The sequence below is a fragment of the Leiobunum rupestre genome, chromosome 3, assembly GCF_980474605.1.
Source record: "Leiobunum rupestre chromosome 3, qqLeiRupe1.1.hap1, whole genome shotgun sequence".
Taxonomy (NCBI): Eukaryota; Metazoa; Arthropoda; class Arachnida; order Opiliones; family Sclerosomatidae; genus Leiobunum; species Leiobunum rupestre.
The window spans coordinates 30077461-30088872 of NC_143386.1; the positions used below are offsets into that span (position 1 = coordinate 30077461).

The window sequence follows — 11412 nt, forward strand, 5'->3', positions numbered from 1 at the left end:
ACACTAACTTCCATTTCCCACCTGTAAAGCTGATGACACTGTTTTCGTCACGGAGCCGGAAATGACTTAATTTACGTCAAATCCCGTCAATAAAGATTCATTAGAGAAAATGCTTTTATGGCACACTTATGGGTGATTATGTTACATACGGTATTATAATAGAAAATCGTCTACTTAGCAGACGAAAGCCCAAATGTTTGTGAGCTTCTCGCGTTGCCCGCTATGTGGCTTTGCATTGATACGGCTAATTAAGGTTCCAAATTGTTTCGCTTGACCACAGAAAATATACCAGAGGTATAGCAACTCTAGCCAATGGTTTAGAATGTAAAGCTGAGGGTTTTCGTTGATTACTTCCGGCTAATTCTTTTCTTTATTTTTACAATTCTTGCTTTACCGTGGCTTTAAAATGCATCTCAAAGTTCTAAAGCCGATACTTCCGGTTATTATATATTTGATTATCCGAGTTGCTATTCCTTTCCTATATTTTCTGTTGTTAAAACAACGAATTTTAAGATTTTTACTGATTTATTAATTTTTTCTCGATGAAAAAGTGTTTAAAATTTTATCGAGTTCTCGAGGGAACTATCAAGATGTATTTATAAAACACAGCGGGAACTTGGGAAGATTAACACTTCAAATAACATTATGGATTTAATTAGATGCTTCTATGTCGAATTTAAGAACTGAATTTTTCTGATATTTTATATTTTTATCCCAATTGCGAAATTTGAAAAGTAATTATTATAATTATTTTAGCCATTTATACTTTCCTTTTAAAGTATGTCTAGATATGCTTAATTAATTCGACCCAGAATTATAATTGGGAAACAAATAAGAAAAATGTAATTAAAAAGAATAATTTATTATTCTCTGTTGGAAGGAAAAATTTACATTATTTTCTTGTTTTTGAAAAACGAGAAAACAAATCCGAATCATAAGGAAGGCTTCTGTTGGAAAGATTGAAAGGTGTCCTGCAAAAGAAAATGAATAGTTTGGAAAATTAGAAACCTTATCTTTAAATAGCTCGCTATAAACGATCTGAAGCGGGTTTTTATCCCATTAATGCTGATAAGTGAAGTAGCTATTCTGTTTAATCTATTGGTACAATTTCTACTATCAGCGCTTGGTTAGTAGTAGGAAGAACGTATTCATGTACCCAAGATTATGTGAGGGCAAATTTTTTAAACCCATCGTCAGATATTTTCTGGGGTTCGTCAACTTTTGATATTATTTAGATTTGATTATAGCTCAGACTCGATATTTGAATACATGGTCAAAAAGTAGACGAATTTTTGCTACGAGGTATGTCTGCTATTCACCCATATTTTAACGTACCTAAGTACATTGGTGATAGTAATTCTACGGTTTGAAATAAATAACCTATCATTTATAGACTGATTTAAAGAAAACTTGGTTATCTGGTTCATTGGCTAGAGTTTGCGTATTAGATGGATACTTTTCTAATAAAAGATATATGATATACTTCTGGTAAAAGTCAATGTTTAAATTCGAAAGCTATGCTGACTGTGAAAGGCTGCCGTAAGAGCTAAGAGTTGGGTATACTTACATTTTCATTGCGATTAAGCTCGTGGCTTAATAATAACGAAGACCGGCACCGTAAGCTCCGTATGGAGCGTAGGCGGATCGGAGACCAAGACCGTAACCGTAACCAGCTCCGTAGGCGAGTCCTTGTCCGTAAACTCCGTGTCCGATGGCGGCACCGTAGGCTAATGGGGCGGCACCGTAGGCCAATGGGGCGGCGATTGGAGCTAAAGTGAAACTTCACATTAACTACTTTTCTAAATAATTAATTAATTAATTAATTTACCGGCAGCGTAGGTGGTGGCGAGTGGAGCGTGGGCGTATCCCAAAGCTGGGGCAACGGCGACTCCGGCGTAGGCGCAAGCGGCCATGGCGAGGACAAGAACGGCAATCTGAAGGCGAAAGAAAACAAACGTTATAGCTCGTTGCTAGATAATGGGCCCGGGGCCCGGTAAAATATGAATTGCGGGCCCCAAGCGAATGGTTACTGGAGATAGCCACGCGATTCCTAGGTAGAACTTAGCAGAAGGGTCCGAACCCGGGCTTTCCCGGCTGCCCGGGTCCGGGAATTTTTACCGGTTTCCCCTTCTCTCGTCAGGCCTGGTCATGGATAGCTAAGGCTTAAACGCTTTATCAAGTCTAAAACTGGCCTGTACAAGTGTTCCCTATACAATATCCCGTTGTTCAGGGAGAAACCAACAACCAGGGCTTAGCCTACTAATGCCATCTGTAGCTAGGTTCTGTAGAAATGTCCATTAGCCTTAACGAAGGCGATCAAGGAGAAGGAAACCATCGAACCCTTTGGGTTAATTGTACATTATAATCGACCCATGATAGAAAGTTCTTAAATAAGGACGGTTTATTGGACATATTTCTACTTAATTAATCTAATTATTCAAAAAATAGGGGCTATAAACTTTCTTTTGGGACTATATGAAGTACCTGGTCTGGCAGTTAAGTTTAGAAAAACTAACTTCTAACAAGCGTTTTCTAACGAATTTATGCTGTCATTGAATCCCTTGCCATAAAGTTATTTATTTTTTATAAAAATTATCGGGAAGAAATTATTTACTTTGAAATGTCTCAACTAAATTTTCTTAAGAAAGTGGCACTTTTGAACGAATACTTTCAAATACCAGCATTCTAACTTAAGTAGAGGATAAAAATTTTAAATTTCTCGAAATATCATATATAATAAATAAATACTTACGAAGGATTTCATTTTGGAAGATTGGGTTGTTAGTTTCAGGAATAGACTGAATCTGATTTTTACCAGCACCAACGGGCTCCTTTTATACCCAAAATTCCCAGTACCGAAATTTCTCATTCCCCGCCTTTAACAGGGCATTTTCTCCAAATTTCGGATTTACCGAAATTTGCCATTATTAATACTCATTTCCGTCCCCGCCTTTTCCCAGCCTCCGCGACCTTTTTCCCGATTGGCTGCGAACGGAGGTAAACCCTTGAGTCGTTCCCCTAATTTTTTTCTACCGTAATCCACGCAACGTGCGCGCGTCAATTCCAAAATTTCCTTCTGGAACTTTCGATTTTCACCCCTCATTTCCATCATTTTTTTTGTGAACGTGTACCCCACCCTCGTTATAAAAAACCTTTCTACATTATATTAATATGTGGATAACGGTGTTTCTTACGACCTTGGCCTCTCTCGAATATGGTTACCCGTTTTATTTTATCATGTTTTTTTATTACTACGAATTGAGGTTTGAAACCTGGTATTTTTTTGTTTTAACAAATTCTTTTCTTTTTAAATTATATTGGTAATATGTAAGAAGAAAACCTTGGTTTGGATTTGTCACTAGTGAAATTAATTTTGATTTCGCCTTAAAGTTAAGATGGGTTTTTACCTACTCTTAATCAACTGATTAAAATGGGTTGAAATCCGGTTTTTTCTACCTTTTTTCGTTAAAGAGGAAAGTGACATTTTATTTTATTACGTTTTTCGCCACCAGGGTACCAGATTGGTTTCTTGTTTAATTTTGGGTGCTCTCGATATAGCTTTGTCCTGACTCTGAATTTTCATTGGAAACTAAACATTTGATAATATCTGAATACCTTTGACCCTTAAGGAATCATTTTGAGGTCAATTTCCAGGTATGGGGTAATTTCATGAGAGTAGTTGGTAGTGGTGTAAAATCATTAACTATTCGCTTACCAATTACTTCTACTACGTCATTAAAATATTAGTATTTTTATTAATATTATTGTAGAACACTAAATATAGTTTCTAAGCGACTATAATTACTTTTCTGTTATACAATTTGAGAATAAAATAACTTTTATTATTAGCACTCATATCATAACTAAAGTATTAAATAAATTATTTGTTTTGCTTTAGGGTTGGCGTTGGAATTTTCATCAATTTCTTAATAATTTACTTTTCAACTTATGCAAATAATTCAGTAAAACATTTAATTTGTTTATTATCTTTTCTCATAATTAAATAAAAATATATTAAGGTTTATTTTTGACACTCATTTCATTGTCTGAATAATTAAAACCAAACCTAACCCAAAAAGTTTAATTCTTAGTTTGAACATAATTACTTTTGGTAAGGTTTGGTTACAGTTATCAAAGTTGGCGCCAAAAATTTAGTTACAAAATACGTGGAAAATTTTCTAAAATCAAAAAATAATTTTTGTTGATCATTTTGTTTTCTTTCAATTAATTAAACAACGCATTTATAAAATTAATTTAAATATTCAAAATTACATCACGACTTAAAATTCAATGTACCCTCTTTTGTGTAAATTGAAGAAACTCCCTTTCTTCAAAAGACCATTTTTGGTGAATGTTTCAAGGGCTTTGAAGGGTCGCAACTGTGAGCTCCCAAGTCCATTGCCAAGAACCTTTCTTTAACAGGGGTATATTCCATTCTTTTGTTAAACTTCTTTATTTCTGGGCGAAATGTATGTAATTACGATCTTATCTGGGTCACTACGATTAGTACACAGTATAAACGAGCTTTAATCGTTATAGCTTTCACGTGACGTCATCGTGTCTATAGTGGAAGGCTATTGTAATCCCCCTTTCCCATATCACGCCCCGCCTTTGAGCGCTGATCGCCATCATGTACAAATTTCAAGTGAAACCGCGTATTAAATATTCTTTTGTCTATTAAATGTAGAGGTTAAGCGCCAGGCGTTACGAACGGGAACGCGTGGGCCTCCACAGGGTTTTGTCACACGTTTAGTCTATATAACTTGACAACGCTGTCACCGTATTATCGGATTGTCGAAATTTACAAATTATTTTTTTTTATATATTTTATATATAATTTAGTCCATTAGGTGACTATATTGCCTCAGGTAAGTCGGCTTAGCGCTGTGATGTTTTCGGTAGACTATGTAATTACCGTGCCTCGTTCTAAGACATATTAAACTGTGTGCTTTGATGGTAGACTGGGGGGGAATCTAAATGGGGATGCTAGGGACCAAATACAGGGCGTTTCAAAAGGTTATGCAAAAATGTTAAGGAGTTGTAGTATGCCTGTTTTTTCCCCATTTTCCTACGACGAGTGAAAAGAGCGCCAGAGAGCTTCGAAGTGCGGCCTACTAGCCCCTGGAAGTAGGCTGCAACCAACGACAAACCAAGCAGCGGGACTTTTAATAGTGTTTAAGTTTACTTTTTTACGCTGGTTGCCTCTTTTTGTTTACAAAGTCCTTTTTCACCTATCACACGAACCCAAACCTTAATGTTCGCATTTCCTTGTGGCTTGGTTTGTGCTTGTTGCAGCCTACTTCCAGGGGATAGTAGGCCACACTTTGAAGCTCTCTGGTGCACTTTCACTCGTCGTAGGAAAATGGGAAAATTAAAACGGTATACTTCTCATCTCACCCCCTACAACTCCTTCAAAGTTTTGCATAAACTCTTGAAACAACCTGTATACTTGGGTTTTATAAGATGGCGAAAAATGGTTGTAAAATAACGTAATTTTGATCCCGTAGGGTTGCTTATCACCCCCTACAATCTAAAAAGTATTCAAGGTTCCTAATTGAAAAAAAAACATTCACCTTAATTACTGAAAGGGACACTGAATCGTTTGAAAAATTAGGCCTGAATTTCAGCGTACTCTTCCCCTTCTGTATCTCGTGATAGCGAATACTAAAAATCATAATTTGGTACTTTTTCAGGTCCATTAGCTAAATTAGTTAAATTCGAACGATTCTGTAGACCTTTGTTGATTTTTATTATTTTAGTTTTGTTTCTATGGTAACGGTATTGATAAAATTCAAATATCTTATCTTTTTTGAAGAACTAAGCACACAAATCCCAATACAAGCAAATAAATGTTGACAATAAAATGAAATTCGTTAAAAATATATTTAGAAAAAGCTTCTAAAAATCGCGTTTAAAGATCTTTCGTCATTTCCGTAATATGTTAATTCTTGTTTTAATTTTTGTTATTCAAATTTACTGTTTTTTTGTTTTGAAATTGGGTGGGTCGGTTTTCGAAACTTTAAAAAGATAAGCTGAATAATAAATTATTTGAGGAGGAGTTCATTTGCATAATTTTCTGGGATTCCCTTTGAAATTCCCGGAAATGAAGCCTCGGTTGTACGTCGTATTAAACGCCGCCTTTTTTTCAATGTAATGTAATAAATTAAATTATATTTTATTGGGATAATATTTGCGGAAGAAACACAAACTTTGTTTCATAATTATCACTGTTCCATTTTTGGTTTTTATTGGTAATTGGATTTTAAGTACGAGCAGTCAAAACGTTTATAAATGTAGTAATAATATTATTATGATTAGTATTATAATTATTAGTATTATCAATGCCAATTTTAATTAATATTAATATTTAATTTCAGAGTTAGCATGGGTATTTTTTAATTGCTTTATAATAACTTTAGAAAAAACTAGCTGAACCCGGCAGACGTTAGGTATAGAAGTTGTTGGGCTGCAGCGCCATCTAGTGGCGAGTTATATCAAAATGGATGGCGCGAATAATTATCCGTGATCAAATATCTATGTATACCAATTTCCATGGCGATCGGTTGTACGGTATAGAAGTTGATGCGCTGCAGCGCCATCTAGTGGCGAGTTATAGCAAATTGGATGGCGCAAAAATATTATCCGTGATCAAATATTTATGTATACCAATTTTCGTGGTGATCGGTTGTACAGTATAGAAATTGATGCGGTGCAGCGCCATCTAGTGGTGAGTTAAAGTAAAATGGATAGCATAAAAACCTTATATATGAAAAAACACTTAGATGTGCCAATTTTCACGGTGATCTGTCAACCAAAGTTGGAGATTATCAATCTTATACATAATACCACCATCCATTTTTATATATATAGATTAGTTATATCTCTTATAACGGTTGTAAAGTTAGAATACTTCAAACTCTCTATAGAGTCTGAAGTAATTTTTATAATTCCTATAGAAAATGTTTGTAAGGATTGGTTTTCAAAGGATAACATTTCAAAAATTCTTCCGAAACTTTGTGTTTTGAAATAAATATTTTTCTGTGTTTAAAGAAAACCAATTTAATTATATTAAATAATCCGAATTAAAATTAAAACGGTTCTTAATGATAAAAATCCTTTTGGACTAATAGCTATTCTTATCGGCTACATCGTGCAATTTTTAATTTCATTGTTTATACTTTAATTTGCAAGAACCCACTGTCGTGTAGGTTTACCCTTGAATTTCTCATTTAACGAGGGTTCATTTTAACTATGGACCTAACTATCTCATTAAATCAACCATTGTCTGAAATTCCTCATCGTATATATGAAATTAGCCATGACGTCAAAGTGTGGTTACAGCTTTAAGGGTGTAGCCTGTTTCAACGGATAAATGAAGCCTTTATTAAACATGACAGATAGCAGGAATAAAGTAACTAATATTTGGGATTTATTTGAGATAATCGTTTTTATGGCTTCGAAAAGGGATAATGCAAATTTACTTATCTCTGAAAAGAAATTTCTGTTAATTTATCATAATTGTATAGTTATTTTATTACAGTATCTTGAATCATTTTTCCCGAAGCCAAACGTTACAATTTTAAGTTTGTTGTGAGATTATAAATTACAAAATTTCAAAATACAAAAAATGTACAATAATGAGATTTAAGTCGAATTTTCAATTGAAAATTTGAAAATGTAACATTTTCTCATAATAATCAATTTGAAGATAAGACATTTTATCAAAATTAAAATTTTGAAGATAATAAATTTACAAAAAATTAAAATTTTGTAACACTATATTTTCAAAATTTCACATTTTTAAAATATTTAATTTCCTCACAATTAAAGTTTAGAAAATACTAATGTTTCTTAAAATTGACACTTTTAAGATACAAAATTTTCTAAAAAAATTACATTTTGAAACCCTATATTTTCTAAATTTCACATTTTGAAAAGATTAAATTTCTTTAAAAATATTTAATTTCCTCACAATTAAAGTTTAGAAAATACTAATGTTTCTTAAAATTGACACTTTTAAGATACAAAATTTTCTAAAAAAATTACATTTTGAAACCCTATATTTTCTAAATTTCACATTTTGAAAAGATTAAATTTCTTTAAAATTAACGTTTGGAAGTTACAAAATGTTCTAAAAATTCACATTTTGAAGAAACTAAATTGCCTTAAAATTCACATTTTGAAAAGATAAAATTTCTTTAAAATTAACGTTTGGAAGTTACAAAATGTTCTAAAAATTCACATTTTGATGAAACTAAATTGCCTTAAAATTCACATTTTGAAGATATTAAATTTCCTCAAAATTAACGTTTGAGAGATACAAAATGTTCTAAAAATTCACATTTTGAAGAAACTAAATTGCCTTAAAATTCACATTTTTAAAAAAATAAGTTATCTTAAAATTCACATTTTGAAAAAAATAATTTGTATTAAAATTCATTTTTTGAAGAAAATATGCTGTCTTAAAATTCACATTTTGAAGATACAACCATTTTGTAGCGAAACAATTTTAATCGTGATATACCGTTAACTAGTGAATCTTGAGTATTTGTAAAACAGAATGAAATCTCTTATATTCGTGTTTGAACTTTTTAAAATGGGAGGGGAAGAGCGGGTCGTGAGAGACGACACGATGTACACGATCAACTTCACCTTGAAAAACTCTTCTTTTCTTTATATTCTGCAAATGAAGATTTCTTGGATAATTTTCTTTTTACGGGGCCCATTGATAAAGTGGATGAATTATGTGTCGTGGCGTGAATGCGTTTGAGGCTGAAAGGTGAAGGTGTTCTTCAGCACGTAGACCTGTTTCTTTCTTTCATTTTCTTTCGGGTAATTTGTTAAAGAATTGCAGAGTTGAATCAAGAATGAGATTGAATGAAGTGTCTTTCTTGGCAGTTATTGTTAAAATATAAAAATTGGTAATGGATACAAAGATTTATTTTCTAGTTAAGGAGTTTTGATAATATTTCTACCATTTTTTATTTTGTACTTTGGGATATCTAATGATTATGAAGAGACGATTTTTAATATTGCGTCCAATTCCCTCATTTAAAGTAAGTGGCTGCTCTATCATTGCCACCTGTATTATGAAAAGGCCTTGTTATTAGAGATGGCCATGTATCTATCAGATTCTTCGAAAAACGCGACTTTACTTCAGAGTGTGGTGCCATCTATTTATGGCAAAGGAAGCTAAAATTTAAAATATCCAAACGATAACGTCGTCAGAGAGCCATTGTAGAGTATTATTTTATTTAGTGGACTTTAACCTAAATTATATATCCCATTTAAAAATATTGTTTATAATTGCTGTTATTTATGTTATTGACCAATTTACAAACGAGCCAATCAACGCGAGGGGTACTTTGATGTCCCGCCCATTTGATCTCGACCCTAGCGACATCTATTAAAAAAGACCTACTTAACGTCGAGGCGCCACTTGCTTTAAACCACAAAATGTATTTCAATGGAGGAATAAGAAATGGGGAAAAAATAGGTTCTCAAAGACTTAAAATGCATAGAATATCTGAGCAAACTAAAATATTAAATGGTAATTAAATTTAATTAAGATTTCATTTATTTCAATATTAGCTAACTGATAAATGTAAAATATCCGTTAATTATACAAGAAAAATCCATTTTTTCAATAAAAATCTATAAATTCAGTAAAATAAAAAAATAGTGATTTGATTTTTATTAAAAAAATCTAAAAAGTGACAGGAGAAATTCGACCATGATGTTTATGGCATTGTAAATTACTGGCCGGGTTACAATGCGTAGGAGGGGGTGGCAAGCCCTTCATGCCACGTGAGCCAACAACTCCTTACAATAATTATTACCTTTAACCTCAATAAGTTTTTATGGGAAAGGGAAACTGAAGAACTCGGTAGAAAACCCCTTGAAGTGGTTTATTTATTTATATTCAAATAATAAAATAATTTAAGTGTACAATAAGTTATTTATTAATTTTTATCACACCAGAAATATAAACCTTTCTCTTTACAATAACTGGTTTTAGTTATCAAATATTTTTTTTTATTATTCAGTAAGTGGTTTATTTAATTTTATTCAAATAATAACATAAATTTACTGTACAATACGTGATTTATTTATTTTTATCATTCCAGAAATATAAACATTTTACTTTACAATTAGTGTTTTTTATTTCTCAAATAAAAACATTTTACTATTCAGTAAGTGCTTTATTTATTTTAAGCCCAAAACTAGAATTATTTTACTGTACAATAAGTCATTCTTTATTAAAAAAAAACATTTTCTAAAAGTTTATTTTTTATTTTTATTCCTAATATTAAATGGTTTACTACACGAAATTTGGTTTGTCTATTTTTATTAGTAAAATAAAATATTTTTATTTGTAAAACAACTTATTTATTTTTATTCCTAAAATAAAAATAAAGTTTAATTCCTAACTTCATTATTTAAAAACGAACAATGCTCGAGGTTAGTAACCTGGCAGAAATGAAATTGAATTAACCATGAACTCCGTATAAGAAAATCGTGAGCACACCTCGACTGACACGTCGAACAATTACAAAAGTTAACAATTACTTCAATAAAAATTCTCGCTTTTACGTCGCTGATTACACAAAAGTAATTTGGGTCGGTTAAAAGGAAAAAAATAATACTTCGAAACACCACTGCGGCCCCGGAAAGTATAACGATAAAATTTTAAAATTAATTTTATGCTTTTGAACTTTATTAATTTTACGACAAAATTCCGCGGTACGCTCTTATTACCCACATTTAAAAAAAGCTGATTTCGAATTTTTAAAATCTTTTTATTTTATTGAACGAGAACGAGTGAGCTATTACCAAAAGTATATAATACCTCTCATACGACAGAAGTGAAAGATAAACATATATCTTCGTAATTTGAGGAGAAACCGTTAAAGACTAAAATGAATCATTGGGAAAAAATGTCCAGTGCACTGGAAAAAATTACTCAATTTCTTTCTCTGTGGGGAATAATTCGTTATTAAAACTAATTAATTAATAATAAAATCTATATATATACTGATTTATCATCATATTTTATATGTTGTTATATTCGTATAATTATAGTATTTATAATAAATATAATTTATAAAATTATAGTTATATCATAATATTATAACTAAAGAATTTATAATTAGTATAATGAATAAAATGAAAGTTATGTAATTATACTATATTATGTAATTATACTATATTATATTATTATAACTATATATTATTATATTATTATAATATCATAGTATTATATTATTACATTATTACATTATTACATTATTATATTATTACATTATTACATTATTATACATTATTATATTATTATATTATTATATTATTATATTATTATATTATTATATTATTATATTATATTATATTATTATATTATAATTGGTATAGTAT

At 31.2% G+C, this 11412-nt stretch overlaps 1 long non-coding RNA gene across 1 annotated transcript; it reads right to left on the minus strand.

The window, feature by feature from the left end:
- Nucleotides 1-843: 843 nt before the first annotated feature.
- Nucleotides 844-2830, minus strand: LOC149951422 (uncharacterized). The gene is made up of 4 exons (XR_016480001.1): nucleotides 2753-2830; nucleotides 1829-1934; nucleotides 1568-1769; nucleotides 844-971 (listed from the first exon to the last, which is right to left on the minus strand). It is a non-coding gene; the product is annotated as an uncharacterized LOC149951422 (long non-coding RNA).
- Between the last annotated feature and the right edge of the window lie 8582 nt (nucleotides 2831-11412).